General features: G+C 36.8%; 1 long non-coding RNA gene across 1 annotated transcript; it reads left to right on the forward strand.

The window, feature by feature from the left end:
- Window positions 1-5,847: 5,847 nt before the first annotated feature.
- Window positions 5,848-15,949, forward strand: LOC125149310 (uncharacterized). Its single transcript, XR_007145893.1, has 3 exons — window positions 5,848-5,925; window positions 8,119-8,200; window positions 15,567-15,949. It is a non-coding gene; the product is annotated as an uncharacterized LOC125149310 (long non-coding RNA).
- The last annotated feature ends 10,869 nt before the right edge of the window (window positions 15,950-26,818 follow it).

Consider the following 26,818-nt stretch of genomic DNA (forward strand, 5'->3'; position numbering starts at 1 on the left):
TATTTAAATATCTCCTAATTGCATTATTCAATATGTTGTGCTTCTGTTGAAAATAGGCTTGAGCATCTAAGAGGACTAGCATAAGACCACAGTCATTTGGAAATGGGTGTTACTGGAAAGGGGTCGTTAGGAGATAGAGCTGGGTGAAGGGGTTGGGGTAGAGGTCTCACACTAATAGTATTCATTGGGAAAAGGCCAGGACTTCATTCTCTTGCTGTTTCCCCCATAAGACATTTTCTGCAACTTTAGAGATGATAATAATGCTCTGTTCTTTTTCTAATTGTCCAGACTTCCTGAATATCTTAGTTTGCTCAGGCTGCTGTAACCAAATACCACACACACAGGAGGGTAGAGAGAGGTTTAAACAACAGAAATTCATTCTTCAAAGTCCTGGAGGCTGCAAGTCCCAGATCTGGATCTGGAAGGGTTCTGCTTCTAATGAAGCTTCTCTTCCTGGCTTTTATACAGCAATCTTCACATGGCCTTTCCTCTGAGTGCACAAAGAGGGATGGAGCTCCATTGTCTCTTCTTTTTTTTTTTATTTTTTTAATGTTTATTTATTTTTAAGAATCAGAGACAGACTGCAAGCAGGGGAGGGGCCAGGGAGGGGCAAGAGAGGGGCTGAGAGAGAGGGAGACACAGAATCCAAAGCAGGCTCCAGGCTCCGAGCTGTCAGCACAGAGCCCAACATGGGGTTTGAACTCACAAGCTATGAGATCATGACCTGAGCCAAAGTCAGATGCTTAACTGACTGCGCCACCCTGCTGCCTCTCCAGTGTCTCTTCTTATAAGAACACTAATTCTATGGATCAGGGCCCCACCCTTATGACCTCATTTAACCTTTATTACTTCTGTTAAAGCCTCTTCTCTAAGTGCAGTCACATTGAAGGTTAGGACTTCAACATATGAATTTGGGAGAGATCCAAACATTCAGTCCATAATACTGAGCTTAATGCTGGAGCTCCAGAACAGGTGGATGGTTTTCAGATGCAAAAGAATCACAAGTAATCTGCAGAGGACTTTGGGCATAAGACAATGGGTTCTTCTGAATGACAGACTCAGAGCCTCCTTGTAAGAATTCTTATTAACATGATGCATATATCACTGCATCCGTCAAGACCTCCATCTTATCACAGAACGCTTCTCTCAGGCCTCACCCCAGCTTATCATACTTGCAGGCCATTCTGTTTGGAGTTAACATTGGCTCTCTCTTCTTTGTCCTTGGCCTTGCCCTCTCTCCTAAGGCGGCAAAAATATCTATTGCAGGGTTTCTCAACCTTGGCAGTATTAACATTCACGGATGGACAATTCTTTGTTGTGGGTGGCTATCCTACATATTGCAGAATATTTAGCAGGCTCTCTGACCTTTACTCACTGGATGCAGATAGGACCCATTCCAGTTGTGAGAACAAAAAATGTTTGTACACGTCAAATGCTGCTCTGGGGATGAAACTGCCCATGGTTATGAACTATTTAACCTAAACATCAGCTTCTTCATTTTACTTGCATTTCTAGGGACTCAAGTACTCATTCAACTTAAATCTTGAGCTTTAGATAGCCTGATTTCTGTTCTGTTTTTTATCATCATTAGGACTCTAGGAAAAGTATAATATTGTGCCAGTTTTCTTCTAATGCCACAAAGTGTGACCTGAGAACCTCTGAGTCATCAGAAAAAATGTGCTCAGAGAATTTATGACTAGGGACACAGCAATGCTATGGACTTAGAGAAATGATTTGCCCTTGAATATTTTCATTTATAGAATGAGGAGGATCTGATTAGGGCTCATTAAGTTCCCTTGCAGCACTAATATTCTATGAAATGTTCCAATTTCTGTGTAAAGCATCAACAGACATTAAAAACAATTATACTTCTGACCCACAGTCTGGATAATTTAACCAAATCTAAGAGTCAAATTTCTAGGATGCAAGAGCAATAAAAGTTATAGCCCCTGATCTTTTAAGTAGCTCAGTATGTTGGTCAGAAAGTTCTTGAGTATTACAGATGGTGAAGTTCAGTAGTTTACAAAGAGATGAACACATCAGGGAAGACTTCACAGAGGAGATGAGAATTAAGCTGAGTCTCAGAAAACTATTAGGAAAAGGAGAAAATGAAAAGAATACTTTGAGTTGCTTGCACTGGATCACAACTCTGTGCATTAGAATCACCTGGGAAGTTTCTTCACTTCCCTCCCCTCCCCCTTGCTCAGGTATCACCATAAATCCGTCAAATCCAATATCTAGAGATGAGGCCTGGGCATTGGCATTTTTTTCAAAGTTCCCTAGGTGATTCTAACCTGCAGGCGGTGTTGAGAATAACCACTAAGCTAAGCAAAGCAAGATGAGTAAGGCTTTCATTATTTTAATATGTTATAATAACACTTAGCACCTGCGAGGTCTTTTCATGCTCTTGGCATTTAACTTGAAACGTATATTAATTACTTACCAAAAGAAAATCCCAAAAGGCCTCTCCTTGGCCCTGACATTAAGCAGGAGCATGAACACCTGGGGGGCTCTATGGGTGCCTCTGTTGGCAAATGCTCACACCTGTTCTTCCTCGCCCACCCACACAGTGGTAAGAATGAAAGCTCCTCCAGTGCACTCCTCCAGCAGCCCGCACATGCACATGTTGCAGGTGCTTACCAAGGTGTAGGGCAATGTATCTGTTCCTCTTCATTTTCCCCCAACATATGGTGCAGTAGTATGCACAGTGCCCAGTGCATTTTGAATAGCTGGAAGAACAAATGAATAAATGAAAGAAAGTCAGCCAAGGATACCAACCCAGTTTCAATATCTCTTGCATTCTGGAGAATTCATTCTCATCAATTCTCTGACCTCCTGGACTCTAGATCTGACCTGGATAGCCAGATGATACCTTCTTGGCCTCTATTGTCTTTACTGTTCACATTGAGCTTCACCTCTCTCCTCTGTTAGCCCATGGAGTGTGGAGAGAATCCTCAACTTTCCCAGTTTCCTCTGGAAGCAACTCTTACCTGCCAGACGTTGACCAGACTGCCAAGTTAGACTCTAGGCATGGTCTCTATACCTAGCAGAGCCTCCAAGGTGCCACCAATGCCTCAGAGAAATAACTGATTTTGAGCATCTATATAGAATTAACTGACAGTATACTTATTTCATGGACAAGGTACTTAAATTTCCACTTTGAAACAATTTGCCCCAATATATTGAGGGCTGCTATGGCAAATATGAAAACCAAGGTATTCATAGCAGTTGTACAACTGCTTCATGTACTCATGCAGGTTTTTCTTCTGGACTATTCCACAGCCTTCTTCATGGAAAAATTATCCCTTGTCTTTCTCATATCATCTGAATCATTGAACCTAATCTTGTATTTTCTTTTGGTCATATTATCTTTGTCTCCCCTGAAAATTATAAGCCTCTTGAATATGGACACCCTATCTTTTGCTTCTCATACATCCAGCATAGCAACTGGAATGTAAACTCCATGAGACAAGGGGCTGGCTGTTTTATTCACTGCATGGTCTTCTTAGGCTTCTTTTAGCACATAAAACACTTCCTGAAATGTGATAGACAGCAAATGAACATTTGTTGTATATGAAGGTAGTAACATGAGAATGTAGTTTTACTATTCAATGTTTACAGTTCCTTTGATTTGATAATTTATAATGGTTCCTATCTCTTTTCAAAGCCAATCGTGGACAAACCTCCAATTTAGGCTGAATATACCATTGGGAAGTTTCTCCCAAGTTTCCTTTCTGTACCCTTTTCTTAACAGCCCAGTATCTATATTCCTGGAATTAAACCTGGCTACATAAACTATTCCCTGCATGAGGCTGGCCTTATCCTACAAAGTATCACTTTGAATGAGAGATCACTGCCTTTCAGCCCAGTGAGGTCCACCATTTGCATTGGCTCAGCTAAGTCAAGTTTTGGAGAGAAAATCATTACATAGAAGCATGTGTAACTAACATACTTCTATTATATTTCACAAGGTGTCTGCATTTTCAAAAATATTTTTTAGCCCAAAAGAAATCTTCAGAGATGGGAAAAATAGTCGTAAAGAATTGTAGACTTAGGACTTTTTTGGCTAGAGATACTTTTTATTGGAAACTGTCTTTTATTATAACTGAGAATGCCCTTGTTTTGGTCCTAGCTGAGTAATTAAAGGCTATCACTTTCCCTAAATTTCCAACTTCTTATCAAAAAGGTGACGATATTGAGCTACAACATTAGTTTTCAAATACACAATCTTCTATTTCTCTTCCCTGGGATGGGGTGTTACATGGGCAGCTAAGAGAGACAAGGATCAAATACAAGGATTCATTTCCCAGTAAATTGAATGAGTAGCATCTCAACAATGTATTTTAATGTGTAGAGATTCTATTATATTTATTAAATACAAATTCATTTTAAGAAAACCTTACTAAATGTAGAGTATTTGCTGTTATGCATGTTCTCCCTTATAGGATACAAACTATACTAACAGACTCCTTTTCATCAATACTGGTAATCATCAGTCCGAACAGTCACTATAGATCCTTCCAATTGTTTCAGGGAAGAAAATAGAAGCCATTCTGGAAATATAGAGTTTTATATAAGAATTATGAGCTTATACAGCTTTTGTAAGAGCTTGGAGAACAAAGTTCCTTGAAGCCAAAGCTGAAGATTTCAGCCTGAATCCCCAAAATACAATTTATAAGAGCTTGCCAGAAACTCCATTAAATCCACAACAGTCTCCTTGAAGCTCCCACCAACAATCTCAATCTGCAGCAGTAAACAGTAGTTCTGAAGAACTCACCGGAAAACTCCTGCAGATCTCACATTTATTCACAGATCTGGTAGCAATGATCTCCAGAGAATAGTGTCTTCTCCTTCTCTTTTGTCTCCCAAATCTATGTAAGTGGAAAATGCTAAACTAAAATTATATACGAGAAAAGATCCTGGGAAATGCAGACATTGGATTTTCCTCTGCAAAAGAGACCTTAGAAGGGTGTGATATTGGTACCAAGTTGACAATAGACAGTCCGGTACTACAGACAGATGACACCATTTGTCAACCCAGCATCCATTCCTACATGCCTATTTTGCCCACTTTAACCTTCAAATAAAGTATTAGCATCATTGTGACCTGTCACAGTGCAGTTATATATCATACAATCATCAACTTTTGCTCACTCTTTGCCCAAAAAGTAGACACAAAACCCTATATGTCCTTTCATCTTTCAATAATGCCCTCCATTTTAAGACTCAGACAAAATTTCCATTAGTATCTTGTAATTTAAGCCCTGAATTATAGGTTAACCTACAATTAACATATATTAGAAATCGCAGATTGGGAAAGTGAGATGAAAGGATAGGTAAACATGTAAAGTACATAAAAGCAAGGAAGAAAATATGCATAACTCCAAAGTTCTCCTTTCTGATGCTGATCACATATCCAGGGTTGACTTAATAATTTCCTTCTCACACCATACATTCCATGTTTCCTTTGTCCTCATTCAGCACCTCAGCTTTTGATGAATCTTTACCTGGCAGGGTACTCTATGACTGGTTGTCAAAAAAAAAAATGATGGTTATAGAAATTCCACTGAGGGCAGGGAAATCAAATACAAACCTAGGCTACATCTATTTTAATAGAGATACCTTGTTACTCTTGGTGGGGAAGAGGTTCAATCTAATCACCTGTTTGAAACCACATAAGGGTTTCGTTGTTGATTTTTCTATAGGCAGGTTTGGCATTCAGCTATGTAGCAGACAGATCAGGCTTAATGAATAAAGGCCATATTGTTGACATCATATATAACTCCACCCCTGCCACTATGGGCCCATTGTTCATGAAATCATTGAGCAACACTGAGGTATCAGGAAGGAGGCTAACTGACACAGCAGCATAGGTCTTCTCAGCCACCTGAACTTGGGGAACCTCTTACCAGGAGTTACTATCTGGTGAGCATTTATTGGTACATAAATATCGCCATATTTTCTGTGCATCTGTGAGACCTTTCCACCAACTTCTCCCACAGACTTTGTTATTACCAACATTCTGATCTTCTTCCTACTAAGTCCATGACCACCTAGCTTAATCATGCCTGAATAAATGTGTATCCTTGATCATCTTTCCTATAGAAAAAGTGAACAAAGAAGTGAAATACTCAAACTTCTGCCCACTTGTAGAATTTCTCTTCACCACTATCCTCAACTACTCTCCTGAGACTGGCCACTGTACTCACTCACCCATTTTTTGGGTGGTGCTACCATACTGTGCAGAATTATTTATAAAGCAGGTCTATTTTATTCTTCCTTAATTGGCTGGAAGTAGAGAACTTCCCATGAAGCCATACATGTTGATTGAGGAAGAGTTATTAATGTGGCAAAAAGAAGTGCCATGAAAGTCTAGGTACATTGTTAAAATTGCAATGACACATTGAAGCTCCTAATATTAAGAGGTGGAATCTATTTTCCCATCTCTTGAATCTGGGATAACTTAATATCCTTGCTATCAAATAGAACGTGGCAGAAATAACTTTGTTTTGGTTCTGAAAATAGGCCTCCAGAAATCTCACAGCTTCTACTTGTATTTCTTGGAATTCTGTAATCTCCATGTGAAAAATCCTGGGCTAGCCTGAATAAGAGATATATAATAAAGTCACCTCAAATGTTCCAGCTGATGACCTGTGAACAGCTACACGGGTGACTGAGGCCAACCTAGATCATTCAGCTGCCAGGTGACAGAAGAAGACATATGAGCAAACCCAGCAGAAAGATCAGTGAAGCTGGCCCACAGATAAAAAGACTTAAGTGATCTGTAGATCGTTAGAGATGTAAGATAAATAAATGGTTGCATCTTAAACTGTTAAATTTGGGGTTTTTTTAGTTTTTTTAATGCTTTTATTTATTTTTGAGACAGAGAGAGACAGAGCATGAGTAGGTGAGGGGAAGAGAGAGAGGGAGACACAGAATCTGAAACAGGCACCAGGCTCTGAGCTGTCAGCACAGAGCCCGACGCAGGACTTGAACTCACGGAGTGTGAGATCATGACCTGAGCTGAAGTCAGACGCTTAACCGACTGAACCACCCAGGCACCCCTTAAACTGTTAAATTTGGAGGTTCCTTGCTATGAAGCAAAATTAATTGAGATAGAGACGTCTGGGTGGCTCAGTCTTAAGCGTCCAACTTCAGCTCAGGTCACGATTTCACAGCTCGTGGGTTCGAGCCCCACATTGGGTTCTGTGCTGACAGCTCAGAGCCTGGAACCTACTTCAGATTCTGTGTCTCCGCCTCTCTCTGCCCCTCCCCCCACCTCTCTTTCTCAAAAATAAATAAACGTTTAAAAAAATAAAAAAATAAATTAACTGACAGTCTTGGTCATATACTCATATACCTCAATTATGTATTCAGAGTCTTATCAAGCCTGAACATGTATATTTTATTTCCATGTTTCTGAGTATGCCCAGATTAATGACTTTGAAAGTCACATAGTAACCAATTAAAGGTAGATCATGTCACACAGCAATTTAGTATCCCATGATTAAGTGTCTATCGCTGCCAGAGCCCTGTAGAAAACAGAAGTTGCTTTCCAAAAGAATCATAGTATGTGCCCCTGTTCTCCCCCCACCAAAAAAAATCCCAGCATAACTTTGTCCAGTTTCCTAAAGATTTGGGCATGATTCTCCTGTTGATATTACATAGTATCCCCTATCTCTTAAAGACACTTGGAGCACTACTGGATCTACTTGGTCCTATAACTCAAGAAGCAGAGCACCTCCTGCCTTCTAGAAAGCTTTATGTTTGTTTATCTGGGCCCAACTCAATACTGGTAACAGATATATGGGTCAGATTAGCATGCACTCATGTCTATCTGCTATTTCTAGAATTCAGAGGCCCAGAGATGCTGTGCCCCTTTCTTAGAGGTGATAGGTACAAGGTGCAGGAATTTTTTCTTCACCTTGCAGGGAAATCTCAATATGCCCCAGACCACTAAACACCTAAAAACTTCCTGAAAATGGAAGATATCTGAATTTTTACGGCCATTATTTTCCACCTTTGTGGCTTCCATATGATTTACTAAGACATCTATCTACGGTATTTGCTGCATTGTGATCACCATTTCTAAGCACCATAATATCATTCATGTTACAGATTAGCATCATTCCCTGTGTAATGGTGACAGAATCAAGGTCCCTGCATGCTAAATTGTGACAAAGAGTTGGTATCATTTGAGGTAAGACAGAGAAGCTATACTGTTATCCATGCCAAGCAAAAGCAAACTGTTTATAGAATTTTTTTTTTTTTGCTAACAGGTATAGAAGATAAAAATAATCACCAAAGCAGCAATAGCAGAATGCCAGACATCAGGGATTTAATTGGCTTGTTCAAGTGCAAAACAATAATAACAAAAACTACAACTGAAAGAGCAGTTACGTCTGATGAAGCCACTTGGTTAAGTTTACAAAAATTGACGTTTATTCTCCAAATTCTATCTCTTTTGGGCAAGGCAGGAATGTATATTCCAAATCTCTGAACATATCACTAATCTCTGAAATTTTTCCTAGTGTGTTATATTGATTATGGTTTTCTACCAAACTACCATTTGGTTCTCATCATTGTACCTATCTTTCCAGAGGTCAGGAAGCCAACATGGAAGATTTTGCCACTTTCTGAGTGTGCTTATTCCAAGTACTCATTCAGAAGCTAGGAACATAACTAGTGGTGTTTCGGGTATCACTGAACCTATTTTGAAATAGAACCTAAGCCAAAACTCCATTATTTTACCTGTATAAGCTTCTGCTTTTTACATCTGTAGACTAAAAAGACATTTTGAATCCTCTAGAATTGGCATTAATTTAGATGTCAAGAAATCACTCAGAATTCTAGGTATTCCTCAGTGCATCATCACATTTATTAATGACCACAACTCAATCTGAGGAAGAGCAGGAGGAGGATACATGATATAAATGTTGGAGCAGAGTCCTTCTTCACTATGGTCACAAATTTTCCTTTACTTAAGAATCACAGGATCTGTGGAGTTGAGTCTGAGAATTGGGTCAGGGGCTATGACTTTCTACTGTGATTATGCGAATTCAACCTTAAACTCTTTATTCCCTGGTCTAACACCTATAATCTATTTCTACATACAAACCACTATAAATTGACAAAATATTGAAATTCTTCTTGGGTATATGGAACTTTCTAATCATAAGTTATGCTTTATTCTTATCCTCCTGGGTTTTACTAGGATTTAAGTCTAATTATGGTTCTGGAAGTAAAGAAAGGTAGTCCATGGGTCTAAAAGAGAGTCTGTATTTCTTGCAAGGTGAGTGCCTGAATTAAAATCACTATGGTGTGGTCACGTAGGAAAAAAAATAGCGATGCTTCTGCTGGCAAGGGAGGCCCAGCAGGTTTGGGGTGTTGATACTTAAATTCATTGAAATCTGCCCAGATTTCTCCTCATGATTTTCAAGTTTCCATTCCTTCTTGGTAAATGCTGTAACTTTAATATAAGAGACCTGATAAGTCTACACATTCACTTTGAATTTCAAATTACCCACTCACAGGATTATATTTTTTTATTGGGTTTCAGAAATATTGGCCAGTGGCTACAAGAAATAAAGAATTCCTCAAGACTGTAACTAAAGTCATAGTCTTTGTTTCTTATCCCATTCCTTGAATAACTAATTTAAAACCATGGTATTGAGTTTCTTTTTCCAAGCTTTACATTGCACTCAAAAGAAGCTGGCTCTATTCCACATTTCTTATACTATTTATTTCCACCATGAATTGTATTACTATTACTACTATTGCTACATAGCCTACCAAAGTCTTGCCTCCTGAGGATACATAACTCCAGGAAATTAGAAATGATAATGTAAATAAGTGTTTTGCTACTGCATATTATGGACTATCTATGACCTATCTTCCACCTGCACTGAAGTTGTTACTGCCTCCAATTATAATCCTATGGGAGAATCAATATGACAGTTTCATCCTTAATGTTTAATTATCCCAGAACCAATTTGAAAAAAAAAATCTACTAGTTAGAATTCATTCAAAAAATACAAGCCACTCTATTCCATGTATAAAGAATATATCAGGAAATAGGGGCTTATCAGAAGAACTTAGAAGCACAGTTTGGGGAAGCTGACCCTAAAGATCTTACCTGAAGCACCAACGCAGAGAGTTTCAAGAACTTTCTGGAGAACTGTTTCAATTCTCAAAAATCCCTCAGAAGTTTGTCCCAAATCTCTCAGTTCTCAGAAGTAAACCAAGTGACTTCTCTACACCTCACCAAGACCTAACCTTCAGTAATTCATCTGCCCCTGAATCTGGCTGTAACAACCTCCAAAGAATAGTGACATGCCATTACTTTCTTGTTACCAAATAACATGTGAAAATCTCTCATTGACAAACTTTAACTTGAAACCACAGAGAAGTCTCTCACTTCCTCTCAACAATGCAGAAGACACCATAGAAGGGGATAGCAATTATACCAAGTTTGCCACAGACAGCATGACACAGTAGTCTATCACTTTCACATGATATACCTTTAAATCAGGAGTTAGAAAATGGATCTCTGTATGCTAGAATTTTCACTGACTCTGCTTCATCGGTCTAAATCTTACCAAAGCATCCCCATTGAACATGGGAATTTTTCTCAGCCACTCACCTTGCCTACCTGCCTTTCCAGTCCAGCCTTGCAAAAAAGAGTCTGTTAAAAATATGTAAAAAAAAAAAAAGTTTTAAGTGTTTTAGTCATCCCAGGTGTTAGTGATGTTAATACTATTTCTATGAATTTTCTTTGTTCATTTCAAGCTAGAAAGACATTCAGAAGCTGAAAACAGAAGCTAATATTTGGAACATGGCCGAGTCACATGAGAACCTAGATTCAATTTAACTGTACTCAAGGGCATTTTTTATTTACATAGAGTTTACCTAGTATGGGATATAGGCTAAACAATTAGATTTTAACAGATTAGATTTCCCAGGCAAGGTGTTACCAAGAATTACAATGAAATGAATTGTCTTGGCTCATAACTTTACACCTCCTGATCTATCTAACTGTATTTTTCTCTTTTTCATGAGATAAGCCAAAGAATGAAATTTTTATTTTAGAAATAGAAGAAACCAAGAAGACTAGGGAAGATTGCTCACTTTTTAAAAAAATACTTTTAGAATCATATGGATATATAACCTATTAAAAATAACATAAAATAAATACAAATAGAAGAGATTTAGATTTGGGTTCAGCCAATGTTTTTCTTGTCTGTACCAATTCAATTAGTCAGTAGTGGTAGCTAAGAAAGCTGTGTTAAAAAGCATTCTGAGGTTAAGGCCTAGCTCAGGGGGGAGAAAGTAACATGATCAATTAGTAATGTCAGACCACAAGCCAGGAGGAGAGATGGTAACGCTATACGGTTGCCATATTTTTGACTAGTTATGAAAACCTTGCTAACCAATAAGAGTTAGCACATTTGTCCATACAGTTTTCTCTAAATTATGATTTTATGTCATTCTCAAAAATCACCAGGGAGGAAAGCAGTCCAGATATTATTATTCACATTTTACAAAGGTGAACTCTGAAGCTTAGAAATCTTCAAAGTGTGTTGAATTGCAGGTAACTTGTTGAAATGATCACTTCTACTAAACTAATATGTGGCAGGACCCACACCAAAACACACTGTCTGGGTCACGCATCCAAGCGTTTTTCTAGTAGTCCATGTAGGATGAAGATAACTGGTTTACTTCCTTTTAGAAGCCAAGAAGAGGCATGAAAGTGACTCTTTAAAGGTATTATAACTATTTCTCCATAGGCTAAGGTGTAATAAGTAAGACGGCATCTAACATTGAAAAGATGTTAGAGCATCACGGGCTCATTCCTTATGTCTGTCCTTTAAGGCCAATGTATTGTTTCGTGGGGACACATATAACTGAGGGCTAAATGTTTGACCTGGTGACTAAGAGCCTCAGCTAGTTAAGAAAAGGAGGGGGTTGGGGGGAGAAGAGAGAAATAGCAATGCTGACCTAATTTGTGGGGATGGAATTACCCAATTGAGTGTTGTAAAGTACCTTGAAAAAATGTGGTGTAAACGCTAATATGACTACCAAAGCCAGCTTCATGTTGTTATTCCATGTCAAAGTTCTCACAGTATTGATCAGACATGCCTTGCCTGCCTGTCCACTTCTGTGAAGCAGCATATTAAAAACTAACTCACCACCACATCCATTTTCCCACACCTATTCTTGCTCTCCTTGAATTTACTTTTTCATCTTTTTTTCATGGCCTTAGCTTCACACCATATTCAATTATGAAGAGGTGTTTGGTCCAGTCATCAGCATTCCACAAAATGTCATTAAACCGTAACCAGGTTCCTTCTTTCTTTATGATCAGCTTTCTTTTGTGGCTGTCCTACCTAAGCACAGTAGCTAGGCTATATGCCAATGGCTATCCAAAAAATGACAGTAAGACACTAACACCTCATAACTGTCTAGTCTTTTTATTTCTGCAAAGCAGTCTCCAAGCTACTCTCATAAAAACTATATGAGAAAGACAGGGCAGGGCTGATCACTATGGGCAGCTGAGTTAACCAATACATGAATAGTTTAATGACTCCCAAGTTCCTATAAATATGAAAGGGGGCTAAAATACTCAGCTACACAGTTAGGACAAATTAGTACAGTGCCTGATAAATCATAGACCCTCAATAATATTAGATGAATTAATCTATGAATGAAAGAAATAATTAAGAAATGAAAGCATGTGTTGGAGCTCTCAGCCCAATGCTCTTTGCACTTCATCTACTGATACTGTATTCTGTATCAGTTCTAACCTGGTAACATAGTACTTGGAGAAAGAGTGCCAGGTTAAGGTGAGTCCTGCTCCCACTTCTCCACAACTCTTCTGAGGTTGCGCCAACAAGCCCCGTTCCTGTAGGATTAATGTTCTTTATCCACAATCCCTCAAGGAATAATGGGATTAGAAAGTGACCATTATTTTCAAAGAGCATTTATTGAGGGCCAATTATAATAACTACTCATATTTGAAAATGTTTTGCCATTTGAAAAGCACTTTCCCATCCATTAGTCCATTTGTTCCTTCTAATAATGCTCTGAAGAATGTATCATCATTATCCCACATTTTACAGATGAGGGAAATGAGCTGGAGGGAGGTTAGGTAACCTGCTCAGGATTATATAGCTCATAAATAGCAGATCTGGTCTTCAAACGAAACGTACCAACTTTGAAATCAGTGTTGCTTCTATTGCGCTGTATAGTTTTCCAAAAATAGGAGAGTCATCTCTGGGATGATTTCCAGAGAAATGTAAAATTCTCCATCACCTCCATCACTTCTGTCTATACTTCCTTGAGCCCTCATACGACCACCCACCCAGACTTTCCCAGATTTATGAACAGGGCCCAAAGCAAACCCAGTAAGCAACTGGTAATATGCAGCCCATGAACTCAACCACATTCACTTCCAATGCGTGTGTATGTGATTTAGAGGTCATCTGGTAAAATCCTTTTTCTTTTATAATGCATTTTTAGATGACAGTGTCTTCAAGTGCTATCTTTCAAAAGTCTGTTGTATGCCAAAATGCAAAATTATATAAAAATATGGCAGAACTTAGGGAATTTAGCAGGGAGAGCAATCTAAGGTACATGAAGGCAAGACTGAGGAATGGTAGGCTCCATTTGTGAGTTACTAACCGAAAGGAATGGATATTCCAGAAGCTTTCAGTAAGAATTAGTACACTCACTCTTTCCTGCAAAGACGACTAGGTAACTTTTTACTTACAGGCTTACAAGATGCAAGATGATAATGAATGAGAATGAATGGCTTCCAAAATTATTCAGTTAATGTCTTCCTGTTTTCCACAAGTTCATTTATTTCACATGGCTTTTTTTTTTAACTAAGACAAGGTGGGTCTTATCCTTCCCACTGCAGGTGAGAGACACTGGTTCAATAGCAGTCACTTCATGCACTAGAGGATGACCCTGTTCTAAACTTTGCCAGTGTCTCTTTTTTGTTGTTGTTGTTCTGAGTTTTGTTCTGATCTGCTGTGTTTTTGTTTTTGTTTTTGTTTTAATTTTTTTGATGCCCATTTTTGAGAGCAAGGCTGAGTGCAAGCAGGGGAGGGGCAGAGAGAGGGAAACACAGAAATTGAAGCAGGCTCCAGGCTCTGAGCTGTAAGCACAAAGCCCAAGGCAGGGCTCAAACTCACAAACCAGGAGATCATGATCTGAGCTGATCATGATCGACTGAGCCACCCAAGTGCCCCTGTGTTTTGTTTTTTAAAGGAAAGCTTGCTGATCAGCAAGGCCCAATGTGTCTTTCTATTTGTAACTCAAAGAATCTCAGACAACTCCTAAAGATCACATTAAGGATGTAGGTCCTCTCTCCCACCTTACCCTAAAGCTTACTGTCCATTTACTTTACAAAGAAAGTCATGAGAGGAGGAAGAAAGAATTTGGGTTTGAGACTCATCACTAGAAAAGAGATTGAGGGTTGGCTACTAACACATGGAAGTGACTAGAAGCAAATAGACCTGAAGATTACCATGTTTTTGAGGAAAATGTATTGTGAAATAAAACTGACTACTTCAGACTTAAAGCAAGCTTTGAGTTCTCAAACTGGCACCATAAGCAATAAATGATGGGCAGCCCTCAAGGAGGGCAAACTCCCCAACACCAACCTCACATATGCTCAGAGAAAATGTTCAAAAGGGAGCCACCAAAAACAGTGCACAAAGGAGTTTCTCCCAGATGCGTAATTAAAGTCTGATCCAAAACTTTCCCTTTACAAGGACTGCCTAGCAAGACTTCGTAGTTCTTGGGGAACTTTGTAGATGGGACTTACTATAGTCATTATCCTGTTCCTCCTTTACAACGTATATTGGAGATAGAGGGCTGGGTTGGTGTGTCAGTGGGGTTGGGAGGGCAGAAAACTTGTCCTTAGAGTGCATAAGTCACCAGATCATAGGGAGTCACACAGGGACCTCATGGGTAGGATGTGCATGATCTAGAGTTCCTGCATGTTGAGTTTGATGCACTGAATGGATGGATCTTTTGGGCTGACTTCCATGAGGCAGGGACAAGTGTTTTCTGGAGAATTGCAGGGATATTTGAAACCCAGAAGAGTGGGCTGATTGACAGAGTGTTCCATGCTCACCACTGTCCATTCCTTTCCCTTCTGTGCACATAGTGAGACTACCTATTCCAGCCACACTTGAAATGGCACAGGGCCATGCTTTGAGTTCTGGTCAATAGAATAGAATGATGTATATCATGACCTGGCTTAGCCCATCTTCCCTGCCTACCTTCCCCCACCCCCCGCAACCTGCCAGCCAGAATTTAAAAATTCTAAAGCACAAAAAATGGCAAAACTACCAGATGAAAAGAATCTGGATCCTAAAATCATCATGTAGAAGGCAGCCCACTAAACATTGGGGTGAGAATAAATTAGCTTCTATTGTGTTAAGCCATGAAGATTTTAGGATGTCACTGTTTGGAACTTTGTGACACCTAATAATAAATAAAACTTTATTTTGAATGCTGGGGAAACGGTTTGAATTTTATTCTTCTGTTTCCTGCAGCTCCTGGAACAGTTCCTGATGCAGCTTCAGCACAAAGCAGGAGATGGACAAAAAAATATGTTTTCAATAAATACCCAAAGACGTGAGTGAAGACAGCTACATTAGAATGTTGAAGTATAGGATGGGGATTCCCCTAATCAAATCAAACAGGGAAGACTCCTTAGTTGTTTCATCTGCTCAAGGGGGTTAATATCTCCTTCATAGGGATGTTCTGAGAATGAAATTATATGATAGATGAAAAGTACTTAGCACAATGCTGAGCACAAAATGAGCACTTAGTACGCTGTTCCATTATAAGCTGCAAACTCCACATAAAGTGGTTTCTTAGATACAACAAACCATGTCTCTGAGAACAGAGGGGCAGTTGTTCTCCTGAAATTAAATCCTGCATCTCATTCATGTTGTGTTATTCCAAAGGCTCAAGCACAATCTTTTTTTTTTTTTTTTTTTTTTGGCTCAAGCACAATCTTACACAGAGAGCTGTAGGTAACGGTGAATTGCCTTCTATGGAAAGGACAAGGAAGAGAAATCATTTGAATTATATTAAAAAGAAATACAAAAGTGAGAATGTAGATAATGCTAATAAATAATGCTGTTGATTTATTATTTCTGTGAAATATAGTGTTGTGGTTTTGAATCAACATTAAGAAAATGTTTACTGTTAATTTTATTGTTAATTATCAAAAACTGAGCATAAAATTGCAAAAGGTCAGAATATTGCTGTAATTAAATCTCTGTAAGGTCCAAGATAGAATAAAAATACATGGAACCACTCCATTCAAATCTCGAGTTATTGGAGGATAAACCTATGTAGATATCCATTGAACATTTCCGACTTGGGAGTATTAGGAAGGCATCTCAACACCCATCTCAAGTCCCTAGGAGTCTCCTTTATGGGCATTTAACTATAGTTAAGTAACAAGTATAAAAATATTTATTTTTTCTAATATTTCCATATATTCACATAAAAAATAATTTAGTTATGAAGGGTAGAGGAAAAAGCAAATTATGCTAGCAATCTCTTGAAAATTCAGTCTCAAGACTTCAAAATAGAAGTATATTACAATAAATCAGAAAATGCTATTTATACTTACATGTGACATTTATTACCTGTGGAATGGGATAAGATGCAATAGAACAGATCTAAATAAGATCAAAAGGATTTAAATGTTACTGACTTAAGCAACAATTTCAATTCTGCAGCTCTCTATAATGAGAGACAATGGGAATTTTCAAAAGCAACCTCATTTTGTTCTCCTGGGTAAATGAATGATCTTAGGTGTCTCTAGATGTTGGGGATGGGTAGTCCAGGCACATTTCCAAACACTCCACATTCTTTGGAGAGAAGATATTATCACTTCTCAGTGTAGAGCCTTGTTATTAATTCAGTGAATCATGGGAGAAGAGAGTTGTGGGTGGGCCTCATGTTTCTTGAGCAGCCACAGCAGGGATTCAGGGTGGAAGTCAGGCAGGGATCCAGGACCAGCAAGGCTGGGAAAGGTGGTGATAGAGAGATGATTCTGCCTTGGCTTATGTGAGGGTGTGTTGTCAAGAAAGTCTGGGCTCCAAGGCTAAGTGCCAGCATTCCAGGTTCTTTCTCTTGGCCTAACAAGGAGACAAGCACAGAGTTGATCAAAACTTGCTCCAGGAATGCACTGAGAACACTGACTCTGTCGTCTGGAACCGATTGCCCAGGGCAGGTCATCAAGATGGGAGTTCACCTGAAAGCCCAGGGTGTGGACAGTCCTGGGAGCAGACAGTCTGGAGAACTGAGGATCTGATTAACCAGGTGAACACTGGCAGACATTACATACTTGGGCAAGCAGAAGGCTGCATTTCAGAATGTCAGCTCCGAAGCAACCAGTAGGACTAGCAGAATTGTCCAGGTCATGGAAGGTTAGCAAAAGTGATCCTACAAAAGCAGAAAATACCAAAGAAGCAATCTGATATTGGAGAAATGTTCTCTACCTGGTTCTGTCCTTCCTCTGGAAGCTGAATAGTCCTTGACTTGTTCATTCATCCATTCATTAATTCATTATTCAATATTAAGCACCAGTTATGTGCCTGTAATAGTCCAGACACTGGGGAAATAGCAATAAAAACAAAACAAAAACACAGGCACAGCTCTGTCCTAACAGAGCTTACAGTCCACTGTTAGTGGGCGAGACAAGCAGAGATAAATTTTTTTAAAGTAAAGAAAAATGTGTGGTTTGTCAGAGAAAATGGAGAAAAATAAAATAAGAATAGAGGTCAATAGAATCCAAGAGTTGCTATTTTACTTAGGACGAAATACATTCAGCTCCATTTCTCTGCCTGAGGATTTTCCCTCTGGAGCTAGGGAAGTATGTTCAACTCATACACCGGGCTGCTTAAAAGTACCAGTGACCAGAAATTTGACACCCTGAGGCAACCCTCTATCAAGGAGAGATGTAACTTGATGGATGGATGCCTGGGTTTCCTGTCCTTCTGTGGGACAGCTCTGAGGCTCCTTCACACAGACCACCATGCGACTGAGCCCCATTTGCACACAGTTTGCTAACACACACTTTACTGCTTTTTCTTCTTTCTGGCCTTTCTGCTTCCTAAATCATTTCCAAACCTAGTTACTTTCCCTCCATTTCTTTCAACACTACTTTCTGGGGGGATCCAAGTGCAAAAGGTGACAGGAGGGTGGTAGTTCAGATGAGAAGCTGTCAGACTATTTTGAAGTTTGAAGTTGAATGTGTTGTAGAAGAATAAAAGACAAAGAGAAAAAGTTATCTGTAATTTCACATTTAGAAGTAAATATTGTTAGCCTTTTGATACATATCATTACTAGCAGTTGAGTCTGCTTGGATATGTTGGTACGTGTGTATGTATACATTTTACACAAAAAGAATCATACTACGCATGCTAGATTTTAGCTGATTTCTCACTTAATATATTACAAGCATATTATTTTTCAGGAAACTCAATGAATATATTTATAAATTCAAATACTTAAAGTTTACATAGCATATTCTACTTCACATAGTGCAAATTTTAAACTAATTCCACTGTTGAATATTTTGTTTATTTCCAATTTCTCAATACTATTAACAACACTTCAGTGAACATCCTTGTACAAACATCTTTGAACATTTGTCTGATTATTTCTTCAGGATAAATTCTAAAATTGAGACTTCTTGGTTAAACCATGTTTATAATTTCAAGTACTTTACATATTGCCAAATTCTGCCACAAGCTTTTACTAATTTACATTGCTATGACAGTGTGTTTCTCTTTAATCAAGGGCAATACCCTGATTAGCTTTTGGAGGAAGGGAGGGAGAGAGAAAGAGAGATTGATTCTAGAGTGTACCAAAATCTGTTTCTATTAATTATTTAATTTTCATTTTAGTTGATGCTTAACTTTTAGAACGTATCAATTTAGTAATATTTAATTGAAAGATTCTATGGTGATTTATGAATATGAACATTCTAAAATATAAACTATTTTCAAAGAATCATTTTTCTTATAAAATAAAACAAAAATATTACCCAACAAAAAACTGTGCACCATTTTCTCATTAGAATCCACGTTCTGGTTCCCTGTATCCTTTTATAAAAGAAATAATACATTTCTCATAGGCATGAGGTAGGCCATAGTGGTTTCCATAATTCTTAGCAATAACAAAAATTTTCCAGAAGAGTAATCTATTAAACTCCACACAATTAACAAACTCTGATCTCGAAAATATTAGCATCACCTTTGTTTTTATTTTTGCCAATCCTTTGAGGGGAAAAAAACATACCTGGTATTTCATATTGTTTTAATTCATATTTCTCTAATTATTAATAAAATTAAAACATATGTAAATGTATGTGTAAACACACACACACACACACACACACACACACACACTTTGTTTTATTGTTTTATCTTATGTTCCATTCCCCCTCACCAAATTTACTGAGAGATAATTGACATGCAACATTGCGTAGGTTTAAGGTATATAACATGATCATTTGATATACATTTGTGAAACAATTGACACAATACGATTAGTTAACAACTCCATTTCTTCAAATAATTACAATTTTTTGCATGTGTGGTGAGATTATTTAAGATCTACTCTCTTAACAACTTTAAGTATATAACATTGTAAACTGTAGTCACCATGCTGAATATTATATACCCAGAACTTACCTTACAACTGGAAGTTTGTACCCTTCAACCAACATCCCCCCATCACCAGCCCCTGGCAACTTCCATTGTACTCTGTTTCTATGAGTTTGGGCTATTTTTTTTCTTTTTATATTCCCATATGTAAGTAATATCATACAGTTTTTAAACTTTCTCTGTCTGCCTTATTCCACTTACCATAATACCCTGAAGGTCAATCCATATTTTTACAATTGCAGGATTACCTTCCTTTTTATGGCTGAATAGAATTCCATTATATATGCATATATATACACACATGTAAACTTCTTTTATCCATTCATAACTCAATGAATGTTTCCACATTTTCTTTCACCATTCATAAGTCAATGGACACTTAGGTAATTTCCATGTCTTGGCTATTGTAAATAATCCTCACCAACACTTGTTATTTCTTGTCTTTTTGGTGTGATGTGATATCTCACTGCGTTTTTCATTTGCATGTCCCTGATGGTTAATGATGTTGAGGATCAGTTTGGGTCCAAGGCCCATTTTTAACTGGATTATTTATTATTTTTTATTTTTTTAGGTTTTTATTTAATGAATTATTTTTGTTTTTGAACTGTATGAACTCCTTATATATTTTAGATATTAACTAATTATCTAATATATGGTTTGCAAATATTTTCTCCCATTCTTAATTTGTCTTTATTTTTTCTATTTGTTTCTTTTCCTGTGCAAAAGCTTTTTAGTTTGATGTAGTCTCATTTATGTTTGCTTTTGTTCTTTGTATTTTTGGTGTCATATCCAAAAAATTAGTGCCAAGACCAACATCAAGGGTTTTTTTCCCCTAAGTTTTCTTCTAGGAGTTTTACAATTTTAGGTCTCATATATAAGCCTTTAATCCACTTTGAGTCAATTTTGTGACTAGTATAAACAGGGGCCTGATTTCATTCTTTTGCATGTAGGTTTCCCAATACCATTTATTGAAAAGACTATCTTTTCCCACTGAGTATTTTGGCTCTCTTATCAAATATAGTTGACCATGTATTCATGGATTTATTTCTGGACTGTCTATTTTATTGGTATATGTGTCTGTTTTAATGCCAGTACCATACTCTTTTAAGTACTATAGCTTTGCAGTATAGTTTGAAATCAGGAAGTATGATGCCTTCAGCTTTGTTCTTTTTTTCTCAAATTTGCATTGGCTATTCAGGCTCCAAAAAAATTGTATGGATTATTTTTTTCTATTTCTATTTAAAAATTACTCTGAAATTTTGATAGAGACTGAATTGACTTTACAGATGGCTTTGGGTATTATGGATATTTTAACAATATTATTTCTTCCTATTCATGAACACAGAATATCTTTCTGTTTAATTGTGTCTTCAGTCTCTTTCATCAATGTGTTATAGTTATAAGTGTACAAATCTTTTATCACTTCAATTAAATTTATTCCTAGGTATTTTATTATTTTTGATGCTATTGTGAACAGAATTACCTTCTTTATTTCTCTTTCAGTTATTTTGTTGTTAGTGTATAGAAATGCAACTTATTTTTGCATGTTAATTTTGTGCCCTGCATCTTCACTAAATTTGTTTGCTAGTTCTAACAATTTTGGATAGAGTCTTTATGGTTTTCTCTATATATGATCATGTCATCTGCAAACAGAATCAAGTTTATTCTTCCTTTCTATTTTAGTGACTTTTATTTCTTTTTCTTTTCTCATTGTTCTGACGAGGACTTACAGTACTGTGTTGAATAGGGGTGGTGAAAGTGAACACCCTTTTCTTGTTCCTAATTTTAGAGGAAAAGCTTTTGGCTTTTCACTATTGAGTATGATGTTAGCTGTGGGCCTTGTCACATATGGCCTTTATTATGTTGAGGTATGTTTCTTCTACATCTGATTTGTTGAGAACTTTTATTATGAAAAGGTGTTGAATATTGTCAAATGCTTTCTCTGCATCTATTAAGAAGTTCAGATGATTTTTATGCTTTATTCTATTACTATGGTGTATCACATTTATTGATTTGCATATGTTGAATCATCCTTGCATCCCAGAGACAAATCCCACTTGATCATAGTGTATAATCCTTTTAATGTGCTTTTTAATTCAGTTTGATAAAATTTTGTTGAGAATTTTTGCATCTATATTTATCAGGAGTATTGGTCTGTAGTTTTCTTGTAGTGTCATTATCTGGCTTTGGTATCAAGGTAATACTGGCCTCATAAAATGAATTTGGGAGTGTACCCCCTCTTCTACTTGGGGGTGGGGGTAGTTTGAGAAGGATTGGTATTAACTCTTTAAATGTTTGGTAGAATTCACCAGATGAAACCATCTGGTCCTGGGCTTTTCTTTGTTGGGAATTTTTTGATTACTGATTCAAATTCTTTGGTCATCAGTGGTCTGTTAAGATTTTCTATTTTTTTATGATTCAGTCTTAGTAGGTTGTATGTTTCTAATAAATTATACATTTATTCTAAGTTATCCAATTTGTTGGCATATGATTGTTCATAGTAGACTCTTAAGATCCTTTGTATTTCTATTGTATCAGTTATAATATCTCCTCTTTCATTTATAATTTTGTTAATTTGATTCTTCTCTCTTTTTTTCTTTGTTAGTCTAGCTAAAGATGTCTCTATTTTGTTTACCTTTTCAAAAAACTAACTTATTTTCATTGATTTTTGTTGTTGTCTTTCTAGTCTCAATTTCCCATATATCTGCTATAAACTTTATTATAATTTCCATTCTTTTGCTAACTTTGGGCTTACTTAGTTTGCTCTTCTTTTTCTAATTTCTTAAAGTGTAAAGTTAAGTTTTTATTGAAAGCTTTTTTTTTTCTTAATGTAGGCATTTATCACTATAAACTTCCACCGTAAAATTGCTTTTGTTGCCTCCCATTAAGTTTTGGTATATTGTGGTTTTACTTTCATTTCTCTCAAGATACTTTTTGATTTCCCTTTTGATTTCATCTTTGACTCATTGGTTGTTTGGGAGTGACCAATTTAATTTCCACCTATGTTTCTCTACTGTGAATTTTTCAGTTGATTCTATTGATTTCTAGTTTTACACCATCATGGTCATAAAATATATCAGATATTATTTCAGTCTTCTTAAATTTGTTAAGGTTTGCTTTGTGGCCAAACTTATGATCTATCCTGAAGACTCCTTCATGTGTGTGCTTAAGAGGAATGCGTATTCCGGGGGTGCCTGGGCGGCTCAGTCAGTTGAGTGGCCAAATCTTGATTTTGACTCAGGTCACAATCCCAGTCAGGCTCCACACTGAACATGGAGCTTGCTTGAAATAACCTCTCTCTCTCTCTTTCTCCCCTCTGCCCCTCCTGCATTTACATGCATGTGTAAAATTATGAACACAAATAAATTATACACAATAGAGAGTGAAAAACAGTAGCCTTAAAGAACTTCAAACTTCATCCTTCCCTGCATTCCTCGCTCTCTCTCTCTCTCTCAAATAAAAAATTAAAAATTAAAAATTAAAAACAAAGAACATGTATTCTGCTGATATTGGATGGAATATTCTGTATATGTTAGGTCCATTTGGTTTATGGTGTTATTCAAGTCTGCTGTTTCTTTATGAATTTTCTGTATTGGTGAACTATCCAATGTTTAAATGAAGTATTGAAGTTCCCAACTATTATTTTATTGCTGTTTATTTTTCCCTTCAGTTCTGTTAATATTTGCTTTAAATGTTTACCTGCTCCAGTGTTGGGTGCATATATAATTGTTATATCCTTTAGATGAATTGGCCCCTTGATCACTGTAAAGTGACCTTCCTTATTTCTTGTGACTAATTTTGACTAAAAGTCTATTTTATCTGGTATACATATAACCACTCCTACTGTCTTTAGGTTACCATTTGCATGAAATATCTTTTCCTATCTCTTCACTTTCAACCTATATGTTTCCTTAAGCTACAGTCAGTCTCTTATAGACAACATATTGTTACATCTTGCTTTTTTATACATTAAGCTACTGTGTCTTTTGATTAGAGAATTTTGTCCATTTACATTTAAAGCAATTATTGATAGGTAAGGACTTACTATTATTGCATTCATTGTTTTCTGACTTTTTTAAGTTTCTTTGTCATTTTTTCCTTTCTTATTGTCTTCTTTTGTGATTTATTTTTGTGATAGCATGCTTTAATTCCTTTTTCTTTATATTTTGTGTATCTACTTTAGACTCAAAGCCAAACAGGGCTGTAACTAAATCCTCAGGGATACAGAGCTGTTTCTGTGTCTGTAGCCAAGACCACAGTCAATGAATCAGCTGCCTGGTTGCAAGCCTGCATTCTAAAAACAGCTCTCCTTAGTCTTGGACTACACTGGAATTTCACAATCTCCTTCCTGGATCCCAAAGTTCCCAGGAAGACACTTTTGTCCATGGATGGATGCCAAATTATTGCTGTTGAGGGATGGCTGCACATGAGGGGCACCTTATTCAGCCATGTTGCTAATTCATGGGGGCCTTTGCTCTATTTTCTTTATTGAAGTAACTGCTTCTTTTCTTATAGATTTGAAAGAGCTTTTTCATAATAAATTTAACTCTTTTGTAATGAGAAAAAATAAAAATAAGCATATCTTAAAAACTGTAACTGAATAAAACAGATTATTTTATAAATATTTACCTCAGATTGTTATTTCCCTTAACTTCTACTCCCACATACAAAAAAATTTCATTGCTAATGGTTAGACTAATTTTTCTTCTAATCTCCAATTGGCTCTCCATTTGGTGTTACACTGAGAAAAAACTTATCTTGAATTTTCTTTTAGTTTGCTAATTGATTCATTTTTTTAGCATTTGAATTTCTAGTTTACCTGAAAATTATTTTTATATAAAATTTAATGTTTAAAGTTTTATTAACATTTTCAATGTCATGTACTAAATAATGACAATAATAATAATAGCTTACCTTTTTCCCCAGTATCTACAATGTACCAGATATTGTTCTAAAGACTTACATACATTAACTGATTCCTCTGATTTTGTCTAATTTGAAAGCCTATTTTTACCATCAAGTAAATTATTTTATGTCTTGGGTCTATTTCTTCTCTGGAATTTGATGTCTAAAGCAGATGTTACACAGGCAGCTAGAAAGGGTTTACCTCCTCTGATCTCAACAGGGTGAGAGATCTATCCAGGGAAGGATACAGTTTAAAGCTCTTTCAGGCTACTTTTTTTTTCACTCTCTACTGTGTATCTTTTATTTGTGTTCATAATTGACAAGGTGTTGTGTTTGATTTGTTTTAGTTTGGTTATTTTTTCTCCCTATAAAAGTGATACATATTTCTAAGGAAGATACAGAAAACCTAGAAAACTAAAAGACAGCTATCATTCTACTACTTTTAGTTTTTTGGAGCATTTCCACTAGTCTTATTTCCTAGCATAGTTGGTGGGGGTAAAGGATTGTTTTGTACACTTGTGATTATATATGATTTTAATTTTTCATATAACATTATAATATTATAATGTTAATATTTTTCAGTTAGCATAGAAGGTTTAAGATTTATGCTATTCTTCTAATTTAAATAATAGTTATTATAATTTAACTAATTTAATTATTATCCTAATGGACATTTTGTTACCTTTCTTTTGGTAGCTATGTAATGCTGCTGTGAACATCTTTGTGCATAAAATTTTCCTATGTTTAAAATTATCTTCCCAGCATATGTTTCCAGAAGTGACTGTATAGGGCCAAAACCCATGAACACCTTATAGCTTCTTTGGTCTTTGGTCACAGGTCCCACCTTTATTTTCAGTCTTTTTTTTTCCCACAAATTAAGCAAATCTGTTCTAGCTATATAGATGAATTCCTGATGTACAGCTGAAATGAAAGTTATGTGTCTGTAAATACAATGGTTTCTGTCATAATTCCAAGAATGATCTGCATTAGAGTTTTGACCAAGCAAACAAGGCTCTATAGTAATCAATACAAATACTGTCAGGTCTTATCATTCATATTGGGGGAAGATTGTCTTGTCTCCCTGCATTTTGGAAACAAGATGCGGAAGGTTAAGGCAAGGCTACAAGATTGGGCTGCATTTTATAAAAGAGGACTATTTCTAGAGAAAAAAAAAAGAAAGAAAGAAACCTGGGCAGGAGGACAGTAGCACTCAAAGAAAGAACGATTACTATGGATTCAGGCCAATATGGGAGAAAGGGAAGCTGGCAATAGATAGCACTGCTGGAACTAGGGAGTGGGGCACTAACTTCTACATCTATCTAGCAACAAAAACTCTTCCACTGGGTCCTGAGAAGACTTCATTCAAAATATCAACTTAAGTCATTAGTATAGTTTCTTCTACCATATTTACTTTGGAAACCTAACTAGAACTGAGCCTACAAGTGAGAAAGCAGATGCGAGCCCAGCTCTTAAGAGCCAGAGGCAGCCTCAGGGGAAAACAGGCAAAAGATGGCAGAACACACTGTTTGCAACTGAATAGAGGGCATCACACTCAAGATCTCATCACACCCAATGTCTCTATGCATTCTAAAGGACCCTTAATAGAGAGTCTGAGCCCAGATCCTCACTATTTCAGTGGCCTTATACAAACTGCATAAGCACTGTTCCAAATCTCCTCAATGTTGAGGAAGAAGATAGTACAAGAAAGACTCATTAGAGGACAATGTGAAAATAAATTGTGATACACTCAAAGAATGGAATACTGTTATAAAACTGTGAAAATGAATGAACCACAGACATCTATCAAAATAATATAAATCAGATATAAATAAAATATTAAATCAAAAGAAAATCATACTGATGAACCTAAACAATATAAAGTTGAGTGAAAAAGAAAGTCCAAGAGCTTATATGTAGAATGATACTTTTTTCCCATTTAAGAATACTTTTTTAAAATGATACTCAGTTTCAGATGAAATGTAACAATATATCCTAAACAATATGCAATTTTAGATACACACATATGTATAGTAAAACTATATTTCCAAAGGAAGGAAATTATAACACACAATTCAGGATACCCAGTACCTCAGGTGGGAGGACAATGTGTGTAAGGGAGGGAGGGGCCAGTAGGCAGATGACAGTTTCTGATAATGTTCTAGTTATCAGGTTGGATAATAGATCTACAGTGGTAATCACGATTCAGT

This window comes from Prionailurus viverrinus, chromosome D3, assembly GCF_022837055.1.
Source record: "Prionailurus viverrinus isolate Anna chromosome D3, UM_Priviv_1.0, whole genome shotgun sequence".
Taxonomy (NCBI): Eukaryota; Metazoa; Chordata; class Mammalia; order Carnivora; family Felidae; genus Prionailurus; species Prionailurus viverrinus.